Raw genomic sequence first — 27,769 nt, 5'->3', positions numbered from 1 at the left:
AAAAAAAAAAAAAAAAAAAAAAAAAAACCTCAAAAAACAAAACTGTTAATGTAATTCCAATCAAAATTCCAAAGGCATATTTCATAGAATTAGAGAAAACAATCCTGAAATTCATTTGGAACCAGAAGAGATCTAGAATAGCAAAGGCAATTCTGATCAGCAAAAGCAAGGGAGGGGCTGGGCACAGTGGCGCACGCCTGTAATCCCAGCACTCCAGAGGTTGAAGCTGGAGGATCCTTGTGAGTTCGAGACCAGCTTGGGCTACAAAGTGAGCTCAAAGCCAGCCTGAACTGCACAGCAAGACCCTGTCTCAAAAAAAGAAAGGAAAAAAAAAAAAAAAAAAAAAGGGCAAGGCAGGGGGCATCACAATCCAACTTGAAATCATACTACAAAGTTACTGCAATAAAAACAGCATGGTATTGGCAAAAAAACCCACAACCCAGTATCAGTGAACAGATTAGAAGATACAGAAACAACTCCAGACATACCAGACAAAGATGCCAAACACATTTACTGGGAGAAAGTATAGCCTGTTTAATAAATGGTGCTGGGAAAACTGGCTTTGCATATACCAAAGATCAAAACTGGACTCGTATCTTTCACCAAGCACTAAAGTCAAAATGGATTAAAGATCTAAATATTACAACAGAAACACTAAATCTGCTGGAAGATAAAATAGCTAGAACTCTTGAAGACATTGGTGTAGACAAAGACTTTATCAACAAAACCCCGGTCATACAAGAACTATCACAAAGAATCAACAACTGGGAACTCATTTTTTGTTTTTTTTTTTGTACCCGAGAATCGAACTCATGACTGAGACTTCCAGGCAAGCACTTATGCTGTTGAGCTACATCCCCGGCACCTGGGAACCCATCTTATTAAAAACTTTTGCACAGCAGGAGAAACCACCAACAGAGTGAAGAGACAGCCCACAGTGTGGGAAAAAAAATTTGCCAGCTGTTTCTCAAAGGATTACTAAGGAGAACATATGAAGAACTCAAGAAAATCAGACCTCGCAAATTTAAAAACCCAATCCAAAAATGGGGATCTGCAATGAATACACACTTCTCAGATGAACAAGTACAAACAGCAAATACACAAAAAATTGTTCAACATCACTAGTCATTCGACAGATGCAAATGAAAACACTAAGATTCCACCTCACCCCAGAAAGAATGGCTATCATCAAGAAATCAACCAATAACAAATGCTGGAGGGGCTATGGAGAAAAAGAAACACTTTTCCACTGTTGGTGGGAGTGTAGACTGGAGCAACCACTGTGGAAATCAGTGTGGAGATTTCTTTTTGGTGGGGGGGGCGCAGTTTCCGGTACCAGGAATTGAACTCATGACCTTGCGCTTGCCAAGCAGGCGCTGTGCCGCTGAGCTAAATCCCCAGCCCCAGTGTGGAGATTTCTTTAAAAAGTAGGACTAGAGATTCCATTTGACCCAGCTATTCCTATCTGGGTATCTTCCTGAAAGAATTAGAAGCATCACACCACAGCAATATATGCACACCTATGTTTATAGTGGCACAGTGTGTAACAGCCAAATCTTGGAAACAGCCCAAATGCCCATCAACTGGTAAATGGATAAAGATGTTGCGGGGTTTATTTTATTTTTGGGTGTTTTTTTTTTTTTTTTTTCTTTTTGGTTTTTTTCTGGTACTGGGAATCAAACTCATGACCTTGCACTTGCCAGGCAGGCGCTGTGCCACTGAGCTAAACCCTCAGCCCCCTGTTGTGGTTTTTTTACTACAATGGAATACTAGTCTGCCATAAAGGATAAGCTTGAAACATTCCTAGGTAAGTGGATGCACCCTGAGACTACCTTCTTATGTGAAATGAATGGGACACACGTGTGGAAATACTGCATTGTTTCTCTGGTGTGAGAAACTGAAAGCATAAATAAGGACCAAAATGTATAACAGATATTGTGAAATAGGAAGAAAATGTTCAAATGGGAAGCCTGGCTAGTACAAGGCCCTGAGTTTGGTTCCTGGTACCAAAAAAGAAAAAAAAAAACAAAACAACAACAACTCTGCTGTTCAAATGAGGAGGGGAACAAGGGAGAGGGATGGGGAAGGGAAAGAAGGGAAAAGGAAAAACAAGAGAGAAAAAAGATTCTGTCTCAAAATTTAAAACAATCAAAAGGGCTAGGGCCCTGGCACAGCATGAAGGCCCTGGGTTCAATTTCCAGCGCCACAAAGACAAACCAAACTCCCCACAGGACAGAGCAGCGCCCAGCCAGGTTCTCGCTCCTCAGCCACGCTGCTGGGAAGAGCCGTGCAGAAACGGCACTGAGGGACAAATCAGGTCATGCTGCCAGGACCAGGCTCGTGGGTTGACACACTTGAGGGGGTCAGATGTCAACAGAGCTGGACTGCTGGCGGGATGCGCCAGCTGGTGACCGAGGGCACAGGTGCGGTGAGGTCCGCTGCGCACGCTGCCACGTGGGAGGGCTGCTGGGCCTCCCTCTGTCCTGCCCCGCCACAGAGCCAGCTCTCAGCTTAGCGGACGCCTTTGTGCTCCGGGGTGAGGCCCAGGGCCCAGCCTTACGCCCAGCTTCCCCAAGGCCACGGAACTCGACCCTCCCTGCCCTGCCCGGTCCTGGGCCAGCAGGAGTGCGGCTCCCTCTGTCCTCACCCTGGGCCACTCTCCCAGGGCAGGCACGCATGTCACCGCTGGGTGGGGGTAGAGGGCCGCCAGCCTGGAGCACATGGAGCCCAGAGGCGGCTCAGCACCACAGCACCTGGGACGCCCACCTGAGAGGCTCCCGATGCCATGGTGCCCAGGCCCTCCTGTCCCGCCCCACAGGACGAGGACTTTTCCGGGTGGGGTGGGTCTGGGCTCCTCTGCGGCCAGGCACTACTGGGGAGGAGAACCCCCGGAGTCCGAACCAACCCCACTTCCCCAGCAACACTTGGTCCCAGAGGCTGTCCGCCAAACTCCAACTCCTCCGAAGCCCGGCTCACCCTGAAAAACTGTCCCCTACTGCTCTTGTACTTTAAGACTCTTAAGGAACAGGACACGACACATCCTAGTGACAGACCCGTGACTCCTGTGTGGGGGCCAACTGTTGCCTGGCTGTGGCGACTCAATCCAGGGTGCCCCCCCACCGTGCATGCAGGGGGCGGGGCTTGGGTGGGGACCTGGGCACTGCGGGTGCAGCCAGTGTCCTGACCTTCAGCCAGGAGCGCCGCCGGCGGTGACAGCCACGATGTCCTCAGACATCACCAGTGTCCCTTGGGGTGGCGTCACTTCTGCACCAAGGACTCGCCAAATTCAAACTCCAGCGCCGGCTTGCTCTGCTCCGTCCTGGTGACCCCTGGATCCACCTCTCAGGGCCAGCAGCCCGCAGCACTTAGGGTGCTTTACTGAATGCCCTCGGGACAGCCTGCCGGGGCCTGATTCTCTCTCAGGACCGGAGGGGACAACAGACACATGCAGGCCAAGTGGTCTAGCCCTTGGCTTCAGACAGCACCGGCCCAGGGGTGAGGGCCTCCTGGGTGCCCCTTTCCTCCCAGCAAAGGTGGGGGCCACACCAGGCGCCAGCCCTAGGGAAGCTCGGCACGAGACGCCGACCGCAGAAGGGGTGCCACGTAGGCTCCCACACTGCCAGACTGGGGCACGGAGTGTGTGTGTCTTGCTTTGTTTGCCCCAAATGTCCTGTGTGAGACTGGACCCCTGGCTGGGCCCCTCCAGCACCACCGAGCACCCACGACCCCGTGTGACCCGGTGACTTCAGGTCTGCGTGGCCCACACTGACACGAGCGCTCCATGCTGGACGGGGCACTCAAGAGGACGCGATGGAGCCCCAGGAACCTGGGGCATCGCAAGGGCAGCCTCAGTCTGACGTGCTTTGGGCCGGAGGGAAGGGCAGCACCAGACGGCAGGGCTCTCTACGGGCACCACGGGCGCTGGGGCCGGGGTCTCTCGGGGGCGTCCTGGGCACTGTGGAGCCTCTGCCTGCTCCACATCAAGCGCTCCCCAGGGTGACAGCCACACGTGTCCCCAGACACTGCCTGGGGTCCTCAGGTGAAACAGACCTGGTTTAGGGGAATCCCTGGGGAACAGGCGCCAGCCCCCCTCCAGCTCCCCAGCCCTCCCCACGGCTCTCCCACCTCTGAGCAGTGGCCACGGTGCCGTGGGGACAAGGCCCTCGCTGAACAGTTACAAGGCACGACCCCCAGGCCAGTCTGCCCCGCAGAGGGTCATTCCTGGCAGAGGCCAGGAAGGTGCAGGGGCTGGGGTGCGGCTCTGTGGGGAGGACACGCCCACCCCCCCAGCACTCCAAACACACAGGCAGAGCCAGACCCCAGAAAACATAAACCAGAATGGGGCGGGCACCCACTTGGGGGACCAGCTGTTTCCAAAACCACAAAGCATTTTGGGGACACGGACAGAAAGAAGGTAGGATGGAGAGGTTTCCTGAGCCAGGCCTGGGGTGAACAGCACACTAATGTCACCACGAGATGCGGGAGTCTTGCTGAGGGACACAGCGGCTGGGCAGAGGGGAAGGGGACGGGGGAAGGGGACAGGGGGCAGGGGACAGGGGCTCTATGTGCAGGTCCTAAGCCACCTAGGGCCTGGAAGGAAGGGTGTGAGAGCTGCTGGGCAGAAAGATGAACTCTTTCTCTGCGCTGTAGACAGAGCTAGGGGCAGAGAAAAGGGCCATGGAGGAAGGAGGTGTGAGCGACACGGTCAGGTCCACTGGCCTCGTGGGCCTGCTGTTCAGGAGCCAGCTCTAGCCACCAGCAGCAGAGGAGAGAGAGGAGGCTGAGGCTGAGGACCAGGGCTGGCACTTAAGTCTCAGAGTACTAAGCAGGGTCATCACAGAAAAACCTGTACCTGCCACTCACCAAAGCTGTGCTTGTAGCAGAAACAGTGGGGCCAGCACACACGTCCACCAATGAGTGAGTGGGGGCACACAGAGGTCCATCCACACGCTGGAATATTATATAGCTAGAAATAAGAGTGAGGCTGTGGCACTTGCCACATTGGGGATGGACTCTGCTCAGTGAGAGACTCCAGACCCGGAGGACACACAGCATGGGCTCTGTGGACAGGAAACACCCAGGACAGGCAACTCCAAAGACAAGAAGTAGACTTGTGGGCACTGGGGCTAGGAAGGGGACAAGTGACGGCTTTTGGAGCAGGTCTCCTTTAGGGGTGACAGAATATTTGGGAAGTGGACAGTGGTGACAAGGGCCCAGCTCTAGGAATACATGCAAACCAGATCTGAACACTTTCTCCTCTTTTGGTGCTGGGGATTGAATGCAGGGTCCACTGAGCTACACCCCCAGCTCAATATTTTAAAAAAGTGTTTTTTGGTTTCTTTTTTTGAGACAGAATCTTGCTATGTCGTTCAGGCTGGCCTTGAACTTAAGGTGATCTTTCCTGCCTCAATCTCCCAAGTGCTAGGATTCCAGGTGTGCGCCATCACACCATAAAACTATTTTTGTTGGTACCTGTTTTGTGAGACAGTCTTATTAGTCCAGGCTGGCCTTGAATTCAGTGTAGTCTAGGCTCTCCTCAAAATCACAGGGATCCTCCTGCCTCAGCCTTCCGAGAGCTGGGATTACAGGCGTGCACCACTACTCACAGCTAGACCCTAAAATTTTTTATTTGGAGACAGGGTCTGGCTAGAGCACTAAGTGGCTCAGCCTGAGCTCAAACTTGCAGGCCTCCTGCCTCAGCCTCCTGGGGTGCTGGGATGACAGGTCTTCGGTACCACACCTAGCAAGAACTGTACACTTCTCAGTCAATTGTATGTCATGAGAATTTTATCTGAATAGAGCTGTTACGAACAACAATCTAAAAAGAATTTTAAAAGAAAGGTGAGTGGAGACTGAGTAACCACATCCAGTAGGGAACCCAAGGACAAGAGCTCACTGCCCAGAACACGCACCTGGGGTGCGGTGTGTGGCACTGACTGGACTGAGTGAGGCTGAAGCCAGGCCAGGGAGCAGGCAGAGTGCGAGTCCCACAGCCCCCACAGCAAGGACACAGAGGCCGGGGGAGCAGGCGCTCATCAGGGCGCCGGGCCACACAAGGGGCTCTGGTCTGGGCTCATCCCCTCAGCACACCATGCTGACAAGGCGACCGGGTCTGTGTCCCCAGGCCAGGCTCTGCTGAGCATAGTTAGGACAGGCAGGCAGTGACAAGTGGAGCCGTGAGGTAGGAAGTCACTTGAGGTGACACGCAGAGCTGTCCGGACAGAGAAGCCGCCGAACTCTTCCTTCCCATGAGTTCCCTAGGAGCCCCCTAGCAGGGGGCCCGACACATCCTGCGTCTACCAGCTCACCCCTGGGCAGGACCGGGACTTCTAGCCTCACTGTGCAGAGTACTGTGGACACGGGGTGTCCTGGGCACTACAGGTGTTGAGCGGTGTCCCGGGCCTCCACCTGCTCCATGCCAGAAGCTCCCCTAGTGCGACAGCCACACATATCACCAGACATGGCCCACAGTCTCGTGGGGACAGAGCTGGCTCAGCTCCAGAAGGGAACCACAGAACGCTGGGATTAGTGAGCTCCTAACAAACCACATCCCTTTGTCCAGGGGTCCTCCAGGAGAGTGACTCTGGATCCCCGCCTCTCCAAGCGACCTAACAGAAAAGGTCCCCAGACTGACCCCATTCCAGACCTGTCCCCAAAAGTCTCTGGGGTACAAAACCCACTGAGCCAGGAGCCCCATTACTAGTGTGAGTGTGAAAGTTCCTCCTGAGAGAGAGGACCAGCTGGGGAAGCCCTACCAGGACTTTTCATTTGCTAGATCCTTCTGTCTCTACCCCCAAGCCACTGCCCCCAGGCCGGGGCAGATCCTGAGACTTCACCTGGACAACTGTCACTGGGGCAAGTGGGTCGGTCAGCTGGAGTCTGCTGAAATCGGCCCCCAGCAACGCAATTATCCTTTAAACAGGAGTTGTAGCCAATCAGAGCCCTGGTCTCTGGAGGAGTCACATCCTTACAAAAATCCTTACAAAACAGCCCAGTGTGCCTCCTCCCCAAGGCCTAGGCCACCTCAGTCCAGCAGCGTCCAAACAGACGCGCCCTTGATACAGCCACCATGGCTGATGAGAAATTCCGCATGATAAACGGCCTCGGATGTATTCTGCGCACACCCCACACTACCCCAGGGATACTCCCTAGAAGACAGAGGTCATCGGGTTCCAAGGTGCAAATCCAGCTCCAACCTGAGAGAAATCACTGGGTTCTTCCCCCTCCTTCAGCCCCAATCCCAGCCGGAGTCTGTGTGTGCCGATTTCTCATTAGGCAAATCACCCTCATTCACAGGACAGTAAGAGGCTGGGGGCGGGGTGCAGCCTCGACAGCAGAGGTATGAGGTCATCACTAGCTCAGTGGACTGGTTGGGGGCTTCCCAGCCAGAGGGGTGTCCTGAAGCAGGGGATGTGTTTTGGGAGGAGAAAACGGGAGGAAAACAAAATATCTGTACCAGGGTGGGTCTCAAATTCAGGGCTGGGGACAGGTCCAGGAGGCTAGCTGCTCCGCAGGCTTTATCAGGGGAAAATGGCTCTGAGTAGGGGGCACACTCTGCATGCAGGCAATGGGAGGTGGCCTGGGCAGGGTCTGGAGGAATGGACAGAACGGAGAGTAGGAGAAAGGAGGCGGCTGGGCTTTGGTGGGGTCTCCCGGGACAAGTCAGTCAGGTGTTGGGGGATCAATGTGTGATACTGGCTAGCAGTACTGGGGTGGGGGGCAGAAATCAGAGGCGCCAGCTGGGATGCAGACATGTATGTGTCTCAAGCTTGTCAGCTCCGGCTGTTTCCACCTCCCTGGCCAGGTCTGGAGCCTCCTAAGGTGACTCCAGGTAGACAAGGTCCCTGTACCCGAGTCCGGCTACATCCGGGTGCCCAGGGATCAGACTGCATTTTAATGGGGAGGGGGAATCAAAACAAGCACAGGTATGGAGGGCAGTTTAAACACGGGGAGGGGACGGCTGAGTGGTGGGACTGTGGGAGAGTCAGGGTTCACACGCCAGAGAGAATAACCCAGGTTAGGAGGCGTGGATCTGCTGTTCTACAGGGACTCAGGGGAGTAGCACGGGGTCTCGTTTTTCTTGCTGGGCGGCCAGAGCTCAGCCTGACATTTTACAAAGGATGGTGGGCGCTGACTGGCGAGGGTCCTCACAGCTTGCAGCTGGCTCTGAAAAGGGGTCACCACAGCCTGAATTGGGGAGATCTCAGATTCGGGGGTTAGGACGCGACGAGGGGATGCTGAGGCCACCTGAGCCCAGAGCAGCTTGGGGGGCTCGGCATTCGCGGGGCGCTGGTGCTCCTGAAGGGGTCTGAGCTGGGGAAGAGGTCGCGAGCTGGCCCGTCGGCTCGGTTTTGGGGTGATCGCAGCCCACCCTGCCTCCGCCTCGGGCCCGGGGGGGTGGGTCCCGCAGCCCCCGGCCGCCTCACCTGGCTCGGTCCCGTCGCCTGCTGACTCCCGCCGGCCCCGCCTGTCCCGGAGCCGCGCCGCAATCTCCTTCGGCCCCCGCACCTCCGTCTGGTCCGGCCTCCGCCGCAGCAGGCGGGATCCGGGGCTCCGCGGTCCCTAATATGGCGGCGCTTACTACTCCGCGGCCTCCCGGCTCCCTCCCTCGGCCGCGCGCGTGCCCGCGCGCCGACCACGCCTCCACGCCGGCGCACAGCGTGCTGCGACCACGCCCCCGCCACACCCCCCAAGCGACTGGGACAGGGCCTCGCCACGCCCACCTGGCGCAGCTGCGCCTGCGCGTGTAGAGCATCTCGGGAGGACTGACGTCATCGACGATTCGAATCAATACAGGAAGCGAGGGACCACGCGTTGCCAAGGGTAACCGAGGCCGGAAAAGACTGAGGCATCGCAGAGAATGGGGAAATAGCTCTACTCGTGGAGGGTGTGGCTCCTATTTGGGGGGCAGTCAGAGAATGGGCTCCCCAAGGCCGGACGCCCAAAGGGTAGACCTGAGGCGGGCACACACCACAATGAGGCGGTCATATCGCGTAATAAGCACGAGCGCCCAACACCAGCAAATCCTACTGTTGAGACATCCATTCATTCAGCAGACTTTCATTGCTCATAATCCTTGTGAGTCGCCAGCCCGAATAGCACAGCAGAGCAGAAACCAGGTAAATATCCTTGCTGAAAATCAGGCAAGGGTGAGGTGGGCGTGTTGCTCAATAGCGCTTGCCTAGCATGAGTGAGGCCCTGGGTTCCATCCCCAGAACTACCACCAAAAAAAAAAAGTATGGTGTGGTGTCGCAAGCCTGTAATACTCGAGGAGGCTGACGCAGAAAGAGCGCAAGTTTGAGCCCGTCCTGGGTGATTTAGCAATTTAGCGAGACCTTGTTTCAAATTAAAAATACAAAAGTTCTGAGGATGTAGCTAGGTGCAAAGGCCTTGGGTTCAATCTCTAGTGCTTAAAAAAAAAAAAAAAAGAAAGAAAGAAAAAAAGAGCAAATGGATCTGAATAGACAATTCTCCAAAGAGGATATGCAAATGATATGCAAGTGACCAATACCGGGTGTAAAGATGTCCAACATAATGAGTCATTAGGGAAATGCAGATCAAAACCACAGCGAAATACTGGCTCACACCTAAGAGGACGACTTTGATTCAGAATAAATCAGAACAAATGAGAAGGGTGGGGGATGAACGCTGGCATGAATGCGAAGGAATAGGAATCGTCCCACTCTGCTGGTGAGATTGTAAAATAACACAGCCAGTGTAGAAAAGTCTGGCAGTTGCTCAAGAAAGTAAACACCAAGCTGCCATATGACACGGCGATCATGCTCCTAGGAATCTGTGCAAGAGAAGTAAACACACCCACACCAACACTCCTGCACAAATATCCACCACAGTGTTACTTATGACAGCTTGAAAATACACACAGTATACATGTCCATCAACTGGTGAGCAGACAGTGTCTGTTCATACAATGGACCATTATTTTAGAATAGAAACGAAAGAAGTCAGGCATGGTGGTGCACACCTGAAATCCCAGTACTGTAATGCCAGCACTCTGGGAAGCTGAGGCGGGATGATTGCAAGTTTGAGTTCAGCCTGGGAACTTAGTGATTTAGTGAGACCTTGTCTTAAAGAAGTAAAAGGGATTGGGGACGTAGCTCAATGTTAAGGCTCTAGAAAGCAAAAACAGAAACAAAATCTCTAGTATTACAAAAACAAACCAAAAAAAAAAAAAATTTACTGAGTGATATTGAAAGCACAACTCTGTGAATACATCCAAAATTACTGAATTAAACACCTTCCATAGATGAATTATGTGACATGCGAATTATACCTCATTAAAGCTGCTATTTAAAAAAATTCTCTCAAGCTGGGCATGGTGGCACACACTTATAATTCCAGCATTTAGAGGCTGAGGCAGGAGGATCGCTGTGAGCTCGAGGCCAGCCTGGGCTACATAGTGAGTTTAAGGCCTGTCTAAATTACAGAGTGAGACCCTGTCTCAAAACTGATCAATCCATCAATCAATCTATCTCTCTGCTCATGGTAGCTCGCAGGAAGCTGAAGCAGGGAGATTGCATGTTCAAATCTAGCCTGGGCAACTTGGTGAGATTTTGTCTCAAATTAAAAAAATAAAAAAGGCTAGGCATTGTCACTCAGTGGTAAGTACTTGTCTAGCATGCACAAGGCCCCAGGGTTCAACTCTCAGTACAGCAAAAAAATAAAAATTCAAGGGGATGGCAAAAGAATTAAGATGCGTTAGGTTCATGTACCAGCTCCCCATAATGAATGTAAGCAATATGTACCGCAAGTAAGTACTAATAATAATTAAAATTAAAAATGTAAATGAGTTCCTAAATATAGTACCATGGGGGAAAAATATTTTTTGTTTTTTTGTTTGGTTTTTGTTTTTTTCCGGTACTGGGAATCGAACTCACGACCTTGCGCTTGCCAGGCAGGCGCTGTGCCGCTGAGCTAAATCCCTAGCCCCTGGAAAAATATCTTAAGAAAATGAAAAATTTGGTTCCAGAGTGGCACTGGCTATGTTTCAAATGCTCTTAAGGCCCTCTGGCTAGCAGCTACCTATTGGTAAAGATGCAGGATATGGCTATTGTGGGCAATTCTGCCGGAAAAAATTGTTCCCAAACAATGCCAGAGAGAAGACCAAGCAATGTTAATGAAGTCTGAGGTGTAGCTCAGTAGTAGAGCAGGTGCTTAGTATTGCAAGGCCTCTGTTAATTCCAGCACTTCAGGAGGCTGAGGCAGGAGGATTGCAAGTACCAGCCCAGCCTTGTCTCAAAATTTTAAAAAATAAATGAAAAAGGGCTGGAGATGTAGCTCAGTGTAGAGGCCCTGGGCTCAATACTGGGGGAAAAAAGCTGAGTGAAAAACTTATTTGTAAATCCCTACCCATCTAGACTATGTCTGATTTATCTCTTTCCTCAGGTCCGGTAACAAGCTCAATAAATATATTTCTAATATATTTAGCACCAAGATTATCAACAGTCAATCTAACCTGTGGCCTGGAAAACATCTGGCACTCCCATTTTTACCTAAGTAATACTAGCCAGATAATCCGTACCTTTTGTCTCGTTTTTGTCGTTGTTGTTGTTGTTGTTGTTGTTTCTGAGTCAGTGTCTCACTGTGTAGCCCAGGCTGGCTTTGAACTGTGTAGCCCAGGCTGGCCTCAATCTCATGGCGACTCTGCTGTGTGCCGAGAGCTTGGACACAGGTGTGCGCCACTGCTCCAGGCTACCTGTTTAAAAAGCAGCCACATGACGTCAGAGTGATGTTGCTGCAAACCTCATGCACAAGTAGACGCTGAAAGAGGTGGGAAGGCTCCTCCTCTGGAGCTTGCAGAGGGAGCTCCCCCACAAACACCTAGATCTGGGGTTTCCAGCCCCAGGGGCACAGGGGCCACGAGGGGGAGGGCACGGGAGGCTGGGCTTCACAGGGCTCCTCTCCTGCTATCAGTGCCTCACAGGCATGCAGGCCTCAGATGCCAACTTCTCAGAGCAGGCAAGTACTGCCCGTGGGTGTGGTCTCTCCTATCGGCTTCCTGCACTCTGGATCCTCCAGGGGCTGAGCACACCTGGCCCCAAGCCCTGCAGCCTTTCCCGGTCAGCTCAGCTCTGAACCTCCAGGTAGCATTCTGCAGTCATCAGCCCGAGCCACACTGTAAGAATCGAAGTGCGGAGGGACAGCCAGCCTCTGGCTGTTACAACTTCCAAATATAGGTAGCAGACAAAAACAAAAACACAAATATAGGCAGGAAGGTTTCACACACACAATCAGAATGTCAGCTCCAGAGGCCAGAGACTGTGTCTGTTTCATTCTATTTCTTGGTAAATGCCTGGCATATAGTAAGTGCTCAATAAATATTTGTGCAACAGATGAATTAATGTTGCCTTAACCAAAAGTTGGCCTATCAAAGTGTCTTCTTTGCTAGATGTGGCATTTTAATGGTTTGCATAAATTGTCTGTACATATATTGGTTTGTTTTGCTTTGTGATGCTGGGGGCAGAACCCAGGGCTCACGCATGCTAGACAAGCGCTCATACTGAGTCACACAGCCAGCCCCTGCCCAGATAGAAGGATTGCTGTCCATTGTTCCCTAAAAAAAATCCCTTGGGGCTGGGGTGTAGCTCAGTGGTAAGCATTTGCCCAGCATGCACAAGATAAATCGTAGCACCACCTGGGACAGAACCTGTGTTGCTGGGTTATTACCATCCAGCCCCAAGGCTTCCTACACCATCATGGCCTCCCTCCCCATGTTTGTTTGAGCACCACATTGTTCTGATATAATTATGAAAAGCACCTTTTAAAAAACAAAACAATAGAAAACCCCCATTTTTAGCTGGCAATGGGGTGTATCCCTCTCATCCCAGCACTCAGAGAGGCTGAGGCAAGAGGATCTCAAGTTACAGCCCAACTTGGGTGACTAAAAAAAAAAAACCTTGGAAAGGGTCTGGGGATCCAACTGAGTGCAAAGTCCCTGGGTTAAATCCCCAGTACCATAAATGAAATGAAATGAAATGAAGTGAAGTGAAATGAAATGAAATGAAATGAAATGAAATGAAATGAAATGAAATGAAATAGCTCGCTTTTTCTTGTGTGCGCAGGTGCTTGGGATCCTCAAAATGGGCAAAGCAGGGGCTGTGGGTGCAGGTCAGTAGTGAGCTCCTGCCTAGCTTTTAAGATCCTGGGATCCATCCCCAGCACCACCTGCAACAACAAACAAAAACATGCAACAAAACACATATAACTAGTTACTATAGTAGCATTTATATTTTAATTTAATATTAATACTATCAGGCAATATATTAATATTTTTAATAAATAGGGGTATTGAGCCGGGCGTGGTGCTACATGTCTGAAATCCCAGCACTCAGAAGGCTGAAGCAGATCACTGTGAGTTCGAGGCCTGCCTGGGCTACAAAGTGAGCTCAAGGCCAGCCTGAGCTGCAGAGCGAGACCCTGTCTCAAAAGGCAAAAAAAAAAAAAAAAGTTAATGTGTGTCCAATGTATCGTACATTTGTATGATTTCTGAATACATAGTAATAATCTCCCTAAGAGCAAACGGATCTGTCAAGGATCTGTGCTAACTATATGACTTGTAGTTTCTCATCTATTTTCTTTCTTTTTTTTTCTCATCTATTTGCTAGTAAAATTTAACAACTTAGCAAGTCCCTGTCTCAAAATATAGACTATAAAGAGCTGGGGTGTGGCTCAATGGGGAGCCGGAGGTCGGCGGGGGGGTGTTGCTGGTGTCGGGGCTAGGGGTATCTGTAGGTGAGATCCCAGGCCTGCGGGGACACCTTCCGTCCTCAGGGGGCGCAGTAACCCGCACTCGCGGTCTCGGAGCCGCCGGAGGCCCAGCGCCGCGCAGTGCCTCCTGGGACTTGTAGTTCACGGTTTAACGCGCAAGCGCAATAGCAACTGTATCGGCATCGCGCGCGATGGGCTCGGTGGAGAGACTAGGGGGACAAGGGATTCGCGCGGGCGCAGGCGGGTTCCGCGGGGTGTTTGACCGGGTGCCCATGATCACCTGAGGCCTCGCCGAGGGACTGTCTCCGTAAGTGGGCCCCCGGGCGTGGGGCGGGGCTGGCGAGTTCCCTGGGGTCTTTACCTGGTCACGGGCTAGCGGAATCTGGAGGCCGCCAGTGGCCAGGTCCGACCTTTCCCGAGGCGGACTCTAGGACGGCTGAGCGGGAAGGGAGAAGGACAAAACCCTGGCTCTATCTCACCTGCGGGGAGGGGGTGCGGCCCCGGGTGCCATCTGGCCCCAGGACACTGGGCCGCCTCTGCGGACGTGCGGCGGTCGGTGGGCGAGCGCCCGGCGTGGAGCGGGTGGGGGCCGGGGACGCCGCTCGGCACCCGCAGTGCCAGGACGCCCCGCCGAGAACGCCGGCCACAGTCCCCGGTGCCCAGAGGACCCTGTGTCAAAACTGAGCTCGCTCCCTGCTCGTAGCAGACAGACGATCACGTCGTGCTGGGGCAGGCAGTGTGACCAGGGGACCCAGCTTCCGGGACTGACCCCTCTGTCCTCTCCCACTCAGTGTGGATGTCACTGTGGGCAGCGCTAGGACCTCGGCAGCGCGGAAGATCGTGGCATCCCGGGACTCTTGAGGTTCATAGGATCCCCAGCTCCAGAGGGTTTCAGTTGGGGTGATTCTGCCCCCCGTGCTGTTACCCTCCGAGGTGGGCCTAGTGTCTCACCCAGTGGAAGAATGAAGTTAGACAAGGAGCCAGTCAAGGGGTGTGTTTTTTGGAAGTAAAGACAAAAGCGTCCCATGGTTGGGAGGGCTCCAGAAATGGGGCGCCAGACTGGGCTCCTTGTCTGGACTCCTGTGGATACGGAGAAGGCGGAACTTGCTCAGCATTCAGTGCTGGCCCGCGGGTTTAAAGCAACCGGTCAGTGTTCAGAAGAAAACCAGTTTATCTGCGTCTTTAAATTTCCCTGAAACCCAGTGCATGTCGGGAGGGAATGTTTCCTTGTGCTTCCTTTCCAGGGTCAGCGTCCTCAGTCTTTGTCTTAACTCATAAGTCTTTTCTTTCTAAAGAGAAAGCCCTACCTGCCTCAGGGAAGGAAAAGCATGCTTTGTGGTGGTGTAAGGGTCGTGTGTGTGTGTGTGTGTGTGTGTGTGTGTGTGTGTGTGTTTATAACGGGTGATCTAGGATGTGTGTTCCTGCTGTCTGTTGCCTTTACCATCTGGCAGGCCATGTCAGGATGTGAGCCCTTTATGTGTGCTTGAAGTTGAGATCTGGTGCCTATTAATTTTGCTGTTTCCTTAGGGATGGAAGAGTGCAATTTACAGGTGAAAAGAACAGGTCCAGAGCCCAATTTACAGGCTTGCTGTGTTTTAGGGGTTTTGAGACAGGGTCTAATGTTTTCTAGGCTGGCCTTGAACTCACTATGTAGGCCACGCCTGCCTCAAGCTCGCTTACAGCAATCCTCCTGCCTCAGCCTCCAGTGTGTGCACCACACCTGGCTTGCAGGCCTGTTGTGTCTTTAAGACCTATAGGAATTTTTTTGAGTTAATTTCCTGGAAGGTAAAAAGGCTTGAGTAACTTTTGTGTCCTGAAGCTGCAGTTTTTCTTAAAAGTATGATTTTAAAGTTCTGATTTCTTTGTCTTCTTTCTGCCTGTTTTTAAAATCTCTTCTATCCTACCTCTAATGGGCCATATCTGGGGACATGTGTGGTTGTCACGACCTGGGGAGCTTCTGGTGATACAGGAAAATAAAAACTCCTGACCTGCACGATATCTGAGATGAGTTTGTGTTCTTAAAGTCGAAGAATGAATTTTAGGAACAACAGAGGTTAAGAGCAGAATATATTTATGGAGAGAAAGAAAGCTTCTGTCCAGAGGGGCAGAAGGGGGGCCCGAGTGGCTTACCCAGGCTCTGTGTTTTCTAGGTACTTTTATAGAGCAAAACCACAAGGTGAAGCAGGTCCAAGGTAGGGAAAAATGGACAAAACTATGGTCAGCCAATAAGAATTGTTCAGGTAAATTGATTAAACCGGGATCAAACGGAGAAGCGAGTTACATAGCAAGCGGGCATGAATACACAACAGGGGCTTCTCCTGTAAGGGGCTGGGTCAAGGACTCTTCAAGGTGATTGCTATCTATTCAGAATATCAATCCCTGATGTCCATCCCTAGGGAGGTATGTGGGTGCATTTGTTTAGTCCTTTGTCTTGAGGTCTGGTGCACAGCAAATACATATCTTTCATGTTGGCTCCTTCGAGGGCTTGGCCCTGTCTGACTGCCTATAATATGTCTATCTAACTGGCATGGAGTGGACAGAGGCCAGGGTCACTGCTCAGCCCCTGCGGTGCCCCACCTGCCCACCGCAGTGCCCAGGGGATCCTGTGTCAATCATTTGGGATAAAACTGAGCTTGTGCACAGCTCCCAGAGACAGCAGAACATTTTCCCATTTTGGGTCTCCTGGATGAAAAGTAGTGAAATTAATGGGATTACAGGTTCCCAGTTCACGGCTGAGAGTGGCAGCGCCCTCTTGGAGGAGTGCCGCCTTTGCTTTACCCTTCCGAGTGGCCCTGAGACACAGCTCCAGCGGGGGCAGTAGGCCCAGCGGTCACCCTGACAGGCAGCCAGGGGCAAGGCCTGTTCACACGCGCCCTTGCCATTGAGCCTGTGTTCTCGTCCCCGTGCCAACCCTCCACATTTCAGGACTATCCAGGGATTTCTACTGATGGCGGCACACACATTGAGAAAGACCAGTGCTGGCAAGAGGGGATTTGTAACCTGGGTTTTGTTAATTAATGGTCCTTCACCTTGAGAGTGTCGGGGCAGGGCTTCGGGTTGAAACAGGTGTGCTGATTTTCCTGTGGGCGGACAGAAGAGGTTGTTACTATGCGTGCCGGCCCCGGGGCTCCTCCCTGAGCGTGAGAAGTGTGTGTGGTGGTGTAAGGTCCAGGTAACTCCTTGGCAGTCGGTCAGGCGAATACACGGCCTACATGATGGGGACTCAGGGTCACCCATGGAGCCCTGCGTAAAAGCAGCTGATACCAGCGAAACATCCCACCCACAAGAGGAGGGTGAGGGCCAGCGGGCACCTCTCGCCGCATGTGCCCGGGCGATGGCAGAGGGGGCTGAAGACCCAGGTACAGTTAGGAGGAGGGGTGGCCGTGCATTATGGGTGTTCGTTCAGTCACAGAAAGGATGCGGCTCGCCTGTGTTGCCGGTTGGCGGCGTCCTCAGGCTTCTGCGGTGCAGAGCGTCTGGCATCCTTCAGCCGTGCTCCTGAGGTTGAGCTCACGCTCTGCCTCTTCCTGGATCATCAGTTTACAAGGCGCCGACAGTCAGGACACACGCCCAGTGTCCAGACGCTGGCTTTACTCTGCTGTGGTGAATCCAGGGGACGATCTCACTGCAGTGGGGGTGGGGCAACAGCGAGTGGGCCCCTCCAGAGCGTTCAGGGGCTGACGTCCCGTTCTACCCACACGGCACGCCCTGGGTGAAGGAGAGAGCATCGCCAGTCAGACTCACGGGCAATCATCCCTCCTTGACCCACTGGTGTAGAGTGGCCGAGGCTGAGCCTAATGCTTGCATCTGTTGTCTCGGAATGAGGTTTCCAAGCGCCTTTAAATCCCCCCTGTGCCCTTAATGAGAGGACGGAGACGCCCGTGGAGAATCTCCAAAGCGCTGTCTGTTTAGCGGGAGGAGAGCGCATCCTCAGCAGAGCTATCGGCAAGAGTTGGCCGCAGCGCAGGTTAGTTTCCTAGCACAGCCTGCCGCGCTGTAGCTTTAAAGTTCGGTTCATTTGCTCCACCTTTCCCGCGCTCTTGGGGCAGCATGCCATATGCAGCTTCCAGGTAATCTTTGGTCTTTGGCCACTGGCTGCACCACCTCTGACGAATGCCGGCCCGTGGTCTGATCCTATGGTAACAGGAATTCTGAAGTGGGATGATTTCTCTCAGAAGACTCCGGGCCACCTCAGATACCTTTTCTGTGCTGATGGAGAAGGCCTCTACCCAGCCGGAAGACCACTGGCAAATCCTTGTAGCCACGGACTCAGGGAAGCTCAGTAGAATCCACAACCACGTTTTCAATGCCTTGTCCCCCAGGAGTGGCCCTGGGCCCTTGATGTGGGTTATTACGGGCACACATTTCACTTTGTCCATACCCCCTGGGCTGTGCTGCACCCCGGACGTAGAAATGTGGACTCACGGTGGTGTTGAGAAGTGTCTGGCCCATATGGGTGTTCTGATGAAACTTTCTGACAAAAGCTGGGGCCAGAGCCTCGGAGATTGCTACCCAGCCATCTTTCCATCCACCTGGGAGATAACCTCCGTCCTTAGTCATAAACCAAGCAGTCTCACCTGGTGAGTAATCAGGGTCCCATTTGTTAATGGATGGGGGCGGCCAGGGCCTCCGACTTGCTCCTCCCCTAGTGGCCGCCTGCTCAGCCTCCTGGCCTGGTTTCCCTGAGCAGCAGGGGTGTCTTCCTGTTGATGTTCCCAGCAGTGCGTGACCGCCACCCTTTGAGGGGTCCACACAACATCCAAGAGTTTAAGGATTCCCCTGCCGTATTTTATATTTTCCCGAGTTGATCAGAACTTTTCCCTTAATAGCGCCCCGTGCACATGCAGAGTGGTGCAAGTGGGAGTCTGTGTCTGCGCTGACGCATGTTCCTGCCACCAGCCGGGGTGCTCTGGTTGGTGCAGTGAGCTCGGCTCCCTGTGCCGAGGTCCCTGTTGGCGGAGATTTTGCCTCAGTGACAGAATTCAGGGTTACGATGGAGTACCCTGCCAGGCGTTCTCCCGCTTTCATGAAACTGCTACCGTCTGTGACATACTCAGCATCGGGATTCTTGAGGGGCTGGTCCCCTGAGCCCGGCCGGCTGGAGAACACCTCATCCGGGACCTCAGTGCAGCCGTGGTCTGGCTGGCCCCGCCAACTGGCAGTAGGGCTGCGGGGTTGAGGGTCCGCACCCCTTCTAAGTGAATGTGTGGGTTTTCACGTAACATCCCCGGATACCTGGCCATCCCGGCGTCAGCCAGAGTGATCCCTGTGCTCCACCAGTGTCAGCACGGAGTGCGGCACTGGGACTGTTAATTCTCTTCCCCTAGTCAGCTTGTCAGCCTCTGCCGCCAACAGCACTGTAAGTACAAGTGCTCGCACACAGGGTGGCCGGCGCTGGGCGACAGTCCTCATGGGAGAGGTGTGGCACCACTCGATGCCAGGATGCTGGCATGTGCGTCAACCCTCCCGCTGCTGTGCCAGCGCACGCACGACATACAGATAGAAAGCTCAGACGCGTCTGCGGGTCCCAGGCCCGGTGCGTTGGTGAGGCCCTGTTGATCTCTTCCAGGGCTTCTTGCTGTTCCCATTTCTGTAACAGAGGTTCTCGTTTCCTCCTCCTCTGTGGCCTTGTAAAGGGGTTCTGCCAAGGACTGACAAGTTAGGTACCCAGGCCCCCCCGAAACCTGTGGCCCCGAGGAGCTCTCCGACCTGGCTCGGGTTGTTGGAACTGGGATTGAATAAACTGCTGTTTTCTCTCAGACCCAAGATGGTCTTGTCCCGTGATGGGTGGAAACCCAGGGACTTAACTTTCTGGCAAATTTGGACCTTCTTTCTTGAGACCTCACAACTGGCCTCCCAGAGGAGAGAGAGGAGTAATCGTGTCTCTTCCGGGGGGCCTTTCCATGTTTGGCTGGCCGGCAGCAGGGCAGCTACATCCTGGGGCAATACACAGCCTTGTCAGCCTGCAGCGAAGGCCATCAGGTCAGTGGCCAGTGCTGTGCCAAAAATAGGGAAGTTTTGAACCCTCGTCCAAGTCAGCTAGCCTTTGTCACCATTTTCTGGATTTTCCCACTGGAAGGCAAACATTGGCTGACCCTATGGGGCAGAGAGGTACAAAAGAAGACACCCTTGAGATCTAAACGTGTGAAGAAGATTGCTTTGGTGGGGATGAGGCCCAAGACTGGGTAAGGGTTTGGGACAGCTGGGTATAGCGTAATGGTGGCCTGGTTTACTACTCGTAGATCTTGAACTGGACCATGGTCATCTGTGCCCTGTTGTGTTTTTTTTTTTCTTCTTACTATGCGGTTCAGGCTGGCCTTGAACTTGCTATGTATCCCAGGCTGGCCTGGAACTGAGTGATCCTCCTGCCTCAGCCTCCCAAGTACTGGGATTATAGGCGTGCGCCACCACCTCCAGCTGTGCCTTGCTTTTGAACAGGCAGGAGAGGTGTGTTCCAGGGTGACTGGCAAGGTCGGAGGGCCCCGTAGTCTAGAAGCCTTTCCAAATGCTTTTGGACCCCAATCTGTGCCTTGTGAGAGATGAAATATTGTCTTTGGTAAATTGGCTCCGCCTCTGGCTTTGGCTCCACAGTTACTGGAGGTGTTTCGGGCCAGTCCGGGTGGACTGTCTTTAACCCCTACCCCCGAACTCTGGAGAGAAGCGTCTGCCCCTGTGTGGCCTCCATAAGACTGTAGAGGCGCCATTCTTTGCTTTGGCGGATTATAAGAGTTGTGATTTTTTGCCTGCAGTCCTTGTAAAGTTAGAGTAGCCTGTCCCTGAGAGTTGAAACTTTTGCAATAAGTCTCAACCCACTAAAGCTATGGGATAGATAGGGAGGGTTAGGAGTTCATGGCTGACCTCGTGGCTGCTGTCTTGGTCACTTTTCTCTTGTTGCTGAGACAAAATACCTGACACCCAGACTTAAGGCAGGAAAGGTTTATTTAGGTCACAGTCTGTGGAGGTTTCAGTCCGTGCTTGGCTGGCTCCAAGGCAGGGTGGCACATGGCAGATGGCAATAGTTCATGGTGGTGGAAGATGGCAAAAGCAACAAGAGCAAGCAGCCTCTTTCCCTCCCTTACCCTGTCTGCAAACTACCTGCCCCAGGGTGGGTGTAGCACTCACACCTATAACCCCAGCACTGAACCATGAATCAATCATAAACTCTAGAATCCCGCCCCATGACTGCATGAGGCTTTGAGGGGACATTCAGACACACACCATAACAGCTGTCTAAAGTACATTTTCAGGGCAGCAGGAAAGGATGGCGTGTTGGTTGCCTGTGGCCCTCACAGTGGTGGCTTGTCTCCGTGGGGGCCCATGGGTTGGGTCACCATAGAATATTCAGCTCCAGTGTTCATAGTACATAGGCTGGCCCCCCACATTCACTGGGACCATAGGCTCCTGGGGGCCTAACAAAGTAGAGCCCGGGCTGTCCTAGGCCTCCTCGTATCCTCCCACGGCAGCCAGTCCTGTGAAATCATCTTTTGGTGTCTTTAGTGGCTTCTGAACTAGCCGGTATCAGCGCAGGACTACGTGTCCTCCGTTCTCTCGTTTGGCGGCAGGGGGAGATTTTTCTACCCGGTGGGCATTCATTCTTCCACTGTCCATACCTGGGACAGTAGGCACCTTGGTCCCGGTCCAGCTTGGTTCCCGGGCGTGGGGGCTTCTGCACCCGTAGGCCTTGTGCTCTGCCCCGGGTGCATCCTTCCGGGACTGTCTCAGTCTTTCTGCCAGGGTGGGTGCCAACAAGTCCCATCAAGCCTCCCGGTCATGGTTTACAAACACCTTGGCTGTGACTCTAACAATCGGTTGGCATCATTCCAGCGAAACCCTCCAGTTTCTGTAACTTCCGCCTGATTTCTCCTTGCGCCTGGCTGACGAACACCACATTCACCATCCGTTGATGCTTAGCTGGTACAAGGCGGTGTACAGATGAAACACATCCCAGCCTTTTATAGAATTGGTTCGGGCTTTCTTCTGGCCCCTGGAGTACCTCCAAAGTTTTGCACACGTTCATGGCCCTTTTTCCTCCTTCCTTTATCCCCTTCACTTTTTTTTTTGAGACAGGGTCTCACTATGTAGTGAAGGCTGGCCTTGAACTCACTATGTAGCCCAGGCTAGTCTTGGAACTCACAGCAATCCTCCTGCCTCAGCCTCCCAAGTGCTGGGATAACAGGTGTGCACCACCACGCCCAGCCCTTAATCCCCTTTAGGAAGGCCTCCTGGTGCCGTGTGACTGAGTGAACCCCCCTTCTGCATTTGGGTCCCCCTGGGAATTCTGTCCTGGAACTGACTGTGGGAGTAAGCCTGGGGACCCAGGCTTCTGGCTGGGGCACTTTCTTCAGGCCGTTGAGGGTGGCTTGAGTAACCTGGTGGCACTCGGCGCTGAGGAGCTGCTGGCAGTCGGTCCCTGTGGGTGATGGGTCTGCACAACGGACTGCACCAAGTCAGTCATGGCCTGAGTTTCTCAGTGGATGAAGGTGTGCAGTTCTTTCAGTTAAAGAGCTCGGTGGGGTTGATGTCCTCACACTTGTTTCCCTCCTTGGATCTGCCCCGTGGGTCATAGTGAAGGGGTCCTCGAGTCTTTCAAGCTGGCATCTGCATGGCACCTCGACAGGGCCTGAGGGTGGGCTGCTGGAGGGGTTTTCTTGATGGGCACCCACAGGCGTGGAGGGTCAGGATGAGCAGCTTGCGAGGCCCCGGGTGACGCTGGGCGCGAGGCAGCGCCGGGGGGCTGGCTGGCTGTGGTAGAGACTGCGGAGGGGCCACGGGGTGGTGGCCTGGGTGGGTACTGCGGGCATATCGAGGTGGGACTCTTCTCACTCCCCATGCAGAATTGGTTTGTTTGACTTTGGCCCACGCTGGGAGGCGGCCGTTGCCCCAGCCATCGTCACTCCGCCCTTCTCCTCCGCGCAAGCTTCCGGCCAAGGGGGCCGAGACAGGACCAAGAGTCGCCAGCAGCCAGTGTAAGGAAACTGGTCAGGATGGCTGGGGTCCCCTGCCACACCGGGCTGAACACTTGGCTAATTATCTCCTGATCCAGCGAGCCCTTGGGGCCGTCCCACCCCGGACCATGGCAGATCAACTGCACAGGAAGTCCGGAGCTTTCCGGGCGGCATCTTAACACCACAGTCCCCTAAATACCCCTTCTTAAAAATCCTTTAACAAACATTCTAGTTGTTTTTTTTCCCTCCGGTACCGGGAACCGAACTCATGACCTCGCGCTTGCCAGGCGGGCGCTGTGCCGCTGAGCTAAATCCCCAGCCCCTGACAGACACTCTAGGGGAGCCGGTGTTCTCTGCTTTCCACCCGCTTTCTCCCCCAGTAGACGACTTTCACACACAAGAGAGCCGGGCGGCAGGGGGCGTGTTTAACTGGAAGGCTGCGTACTCGCTTCATCTCCTCAGGGAGCTATTTCGGGGGGCACCTCTGAGCACGGGTGGAGCTCCCGGAGGCCTAGCGTCGCCCTATGAGGATTGCCGTGGAACCTTGGATCAGGACTCAACACTTGCTCTGGCCCTGTCTCCGGGCCAGAACTTTCCCACCGTCCGTCTCATCACTCGTACACCCACAGGGCCTCCAGCCCGCAGCCCAGTGCCCTATGGAACTGCTCAGGCAACGCCGGTACTCACAGCACTCACACCAGTGCTCACACTGGTACACACACAGTGCTCACCCCAGTGCTCACACCAGTACTCAGCACTCACACCGGTGCTTACACTGGTGCTCACAGCACTCACACCGGTGCTCACACTGGTACTCACACCAGTGTTCACACCGGTACTCACAGCACTCACACCGGAGCTCCAGTCCACTGCCCCGCTCCAGAGAGTTGTACTTTCAGTTTCAGTGAGGCCCAGGCCACTGGGAGGCAATCAGTCCCCTCTTCCGCCTCTTTAAAGGTGGGACTACCAAATCGACCCTGAGTCTTAGCAGATCTGGTGGGTGGTGCTCCCTGAACTGGGTCCTGGGCCTCTGGGTTCCATTGCACATCCGGAGCTCTCACACCAGCACCTCAGGAGGAGCCTACCTCCCCTACAGGTCAAACGGTCTGGCGGTGCCAGGCAAGGCTGTGTCTGCCAGTGCTCTGAGGTTCAGACTCCATCCACACAGGAGGTGAACATACACCGTCTCCAAATCCTGCATAAGCCCCCAGAAGCGCTGTGGGGTTTTCACGTAGAGAGACAGGCCACAGAGGCCTTTTCCCCAGGAAGCAGCTTTAGTCATGCTGGCACTGACTCAGCAGATTCCTATTCAAAGGCTGAGTGCTGAACATGGCGTAATTACACCCTTTTATACAGTTTTTGTGTTTCTGTCTCTCTCATATGGGCATACACTAACAGTTTACAGTCTGCTAGGGTATGATTATGTTACAGAGTTACGTCAGAACTACACGTGTGGGGCTGGGGATATAGCTCAGTGGCACAAGCACCTGCCTGGCAAGCACAAGGTCTTGAGTTCGATTCCCAGTACCAAAAAAACAAAAACAAAAAAACCAAAAAAATGCACATGTGCACACAAAAGCTGATATTGCTACACTGCCAAAAAGGTTCCTGGCCTGACATGTTGGGAAGGGTCTTACCACATGATCACCATTTTATTTCTAAAATAATGCTGGAAGCTGGGTGAAGTGGTGCATGCCTGTAATCCCGGCACTCAGGAGGCTGAGGCCGGAGGATTGTTCCAACTTCAAGGCCAGCCTGGGCTACAAAGTAAGCTCAACTCCAGCCTGAACTGTATAGCAAGACCCTGTCTCAAAAAGAAAAAAAAATGCTGGAATTTGCATAGTACTCTCTTATGCTTACATGAAAGGAAAAGCTAATAACTTGCTTTAGTAGGGCTATGGGTGCAGATGGGAATCAGTTATGGTGTCCTCTCCCAGTAGAGTTGTGTGACAGTTTCCTTTTTAAATTTTTTGTCTGTTTGTTTGAGACAGGGTCTCACTATGTAGTTCAGGCTACTATGTAGGTCAGGCTAACCTTGAACTTTCAGCAGTCCTCTTGCCTCAGCCTCCTGAGTGCTGGGATTACAGGTGAACACCACCACACCCAGCTAAAATCTTGCATTAGTGAGGGACATTTGTCAGAGGTGCTGAGCCAGTATCGATACACTCTTTATTTATTGATGTCCATAGTTCACACTGGAGTCTCTCTAGGAATTGAACATCTGGTGGGCTTTGACAAATCTATAAGAAATACATCCATTATTGTAGTATCAGAATTGTTTCATTGCCCTCCAAATGCTCTGTTGCCTGCCTCCCTTCTCTGTGTGAACAAATAGATGTTTTCCATGTGGGTTGCGGGTTGCTAGGGTGGGCTCTCTGTGTGTCTCCCCCATCCTAGGATTCTCGGCATAGACCAAATAATTTAGTTCAGTTTCAGAGGAGCCACCTGAGGCGTCAGTTTCAGACAACTTTGTTGTTTTTGTTTGTTGTTTTTGAGACGGTCTCGCTATGTAGTGATAGCACACAAGCCGACAGAGTGCGTGAGGCGGCTGTGTCCTCCGTGGGTCCGCCATGCACTTAGCATCCCAGCATCTGTCAGGGCACGGCCAGCGAAGTTGCTGACTTACTGAATAAGGAGGAGGGGTTTCTCCTTGCAAATGTCATGCTCAGGATCTAGATATTGCAGTCAGAAGTGCAAGTATTTCACCTTGTGTGGGTCCTCCCTGCTGGCTTTGCAGTGGGCCCAGGGTCTGCCCGTCCTGCTAATCTTAAGCCAAGGATGGAGACCCACAGACAGCTCACAGCCTCCGACCTCTGGATGTTCTTTCTGAACTTCCCTGGGGACACCGTCTTCTCCCACCCTCCTGTGAATGTGAGTGAGGGGATGGTCCCATCCGAACAGCACCACTGTGTTGTCTTAGGAATTAGTGACCTTCAAGGACATGGCGGTGGACTTCAGCCTCAAGGAGTGGGAGCTGTTGGACCTGGCTCAGAGGTTCCTTGCAGAGGTGACACTGGCGACCTGCAGGAGCCTGCTGTCTCTGGGAATGACCCGCACCAGGCTCCAGTCCTCGTCCACGCACGTTGGGCCAGCGACTGCTGAGAGAGGAGACCACCTCCGGGGGTGCAACTGGACAGCTATGGGTTAACTGTACAGCTAAGCTGCTTTGGGAAACTGATGTTGTGCGCTCCGGGAGGGGGCTGTGAGGTAAATGTCAGTGGACCAGGGCAGCCTTGGAAAGGCTTCCCGGAAGTTTCTGCCTCCTTAATCACTGCTTTTGCTCCTGCTTTGCTTTGTGCTGGTTTCTGATGGAAAATTGCCCCGTAGGGTGGAAACGATATAAACGTGGAAGCGGCTTGTTCTGGGCTCGGGTGGACACTCACCACCCACCGGAGGACGTCGGCAGTGAATCTCACTTTCTCCTACTCCATGTCTGAGCGGCTCTGTCTGGGTCCCCTGTGGTTTCCTGCAACGCCGGCAGGTTCCAGGCTGTCTGGGGATTGGTAAGTGACGAAAAAATATAGGGAACTTTTTTGGTCTTGTTTTGTTTTGGTGGGTTTTTTTGTTTGTTGTGTTTTGGGGTTTTTTTTGTCTTTTTGAGACAGGGTCTCGCTATGCAGTTCAGGCTGGGCTTGAGCTCACTTTGTAGCCCAGGCTGGTCTCAAGCTTGCAGTGATCCTCCTGCCTCAGCCTCCTGAGTGCTGGGATTAGAGGCATGTACCACCATACTTGGCTCTTTTTATAAAAAAAAATTATGGTAAAATGCACATAACAAAAAATTTGCCTTTTTAACCACTGTTAAGTATATAGTTAGCAGCACTAGGCTGTACAGCCATCACCACCATCCCCCTCCAGAACTTTCCATCTCCCCAACCTGAGCACTAACTCCCGTTCCCTGCCCAGCCGTGGCACCACCGTCCTACTGTTTGTCTCTGGATCTGACTCTGGAGATCTCCTAGGACTGGATTCACAGTGTGTGTCCGACCTTCTGTGCCTGGTGTACTTCATGTGAGCATGATGCTCTGCAGGATCACCCATGCTATAGCGGGATTCCAAGCAAAATCCCGTTCCTTGCTAACACTGCCCTGACCTATCTTCCCAGCAGGACCGTACTCTCCACAGACAGCGCCAGGACACTGTCCCCCACGAGAAGGCCCCTTTTGAAGCTAGATGTGGTGGTGCAGGCCTGTAATCCCAGCACTCGGGAGGGTGAGGCAGTCTCGCGAGGCTGGGACTGTAGGCCTGGGCCACCATGCCCTGCTCATACTTTGCCTCTTTCTGCTGCAGTTCTGAAGTTCTCTTTCCTGCACATCTTTAGGAGGTATGACCAAAGATACAGTGAATGCTGCTACTGAGTGGCATCCGACAGAAAGGCAGCTCACAAAACAAGCCGGTGTCCTCATCTGCCTTATTCGCCAGATCTGGTGCCGTGTGACTTCTGACTCTTCCCCAAAGTCAACGTGACCGTGAGCAGTAATGGGTGGGAAGCCATTTGCAACGTCGAGGCGGCCACAACAGCACAACTAAAGACACTCACGAAAGAGGACTTCCAGAGCTGCTTCAGAAAGTGGTGGGATGACGGGACAAGTGTTTGAAGGGTGGGAGAGGATTTTGTGGGGGACTCATGGCGATGTGTATTTTACTGGAATAAGAGAGTGATGTCTGGGGTTATCTGTTTAATTTTCTCTCTCTTTTTTCTTTTCTTTCTTTTTTTTTTTTTTTTTTTTTTTTTTTTTTTTTTTTGGTGGCACTGGAGATGGAATCCAGCACCTTTGCACTGAGCTATATCCCCAAATTTTTTTTTTTTTTGAGACAGGGTCTCACTAAGTCACTAAGTTGCTTGGCTTGAACTTGCCATCCCTCTGCCTCAGCCTCCCAGAGTATTAGAATAACAGGTATGAGCCACCATGCCCGGCTCAGTTTTCTGTTCCTTGCCGTTTCCATTTCATACTGCTATAGTCATTTTGATGCTGAATAAAAATGAAACAATACCAAGAGTTGGAAAATAAATATTCAAGTACATTGACAGTGCAGATGGTGGACAGCAGCGATATGAGGGAGGCACAGGTAGTGTTAGGACCTAGAGAGACAGTGACCTC

The 27,769-nt window shown here is 52.9% G+C and overlaps 1 protein-coding gene and 1 long non-coding RNA gene across 3 annotated transcripts in view; one reads left to right on the top strand and one right to left on the bottom strand.

Annotated features, from left to right (window-relative positions):
• Nucleotides 1-8,650, bottom strand: part of Fzr1 (fizzy/cell division cycle 20 related 1) — a 21,777-nt gene extending 13,127 nt beyond the window's left edge. Inside the window, exon 1 of one of the 2 annotated variants that reach the window (XM_005405862.2) lies at nt 8,427-8,650. The gene's annotated coding sequence lies outside the window, so the exon portion shown is untranslated. The remainder of the gene's footprint in view (nt 1-8,426) is intronic. The other variant, XM_005405863.2, reaches the window with a different exon arrangement.
• Nucleotides 8,651-13,909: 5,259 nt separating this feature from the next.
• Nucleotides 13,910-27,350, top strand: LOC106146796. The gene is made up of 4 exons (XR_001231363.1): nt 13,910-14,032; nt 25,591-25,877; nt 25,998-26,173; nt 26,989-27,350. It is a non-coding gene; the product is annotated as an uncharacterized LOC106146796 (long non-coding RNA).
• Nucleotides 27,351-27,769: the final 419 nt, after the last annotated feature.

The sequence above is a fragment of the Chinchilla lanigera genome, unplaced genomic scaffold, assembly GCF_000276665.1.
Source record: "Chinchilla lanigera isolate Chin_1 unplaced genomic scaffold, ChiLan1.0 scaffold00094, whole genome shotgun sequence".
Taxonomy (NCBI): domain Eukaryota; kingdom Metazoa; phylum Chordata; class Mammalia; order Rodentia; family Chinchillidae; genus Chinchilla; species Chinchilla lanigera.
The sequence above is the reverse complement of the archived record's forward strand: the minus strand, read 5'-3'. Positions and strand labels throughout refer to the sequence as shown.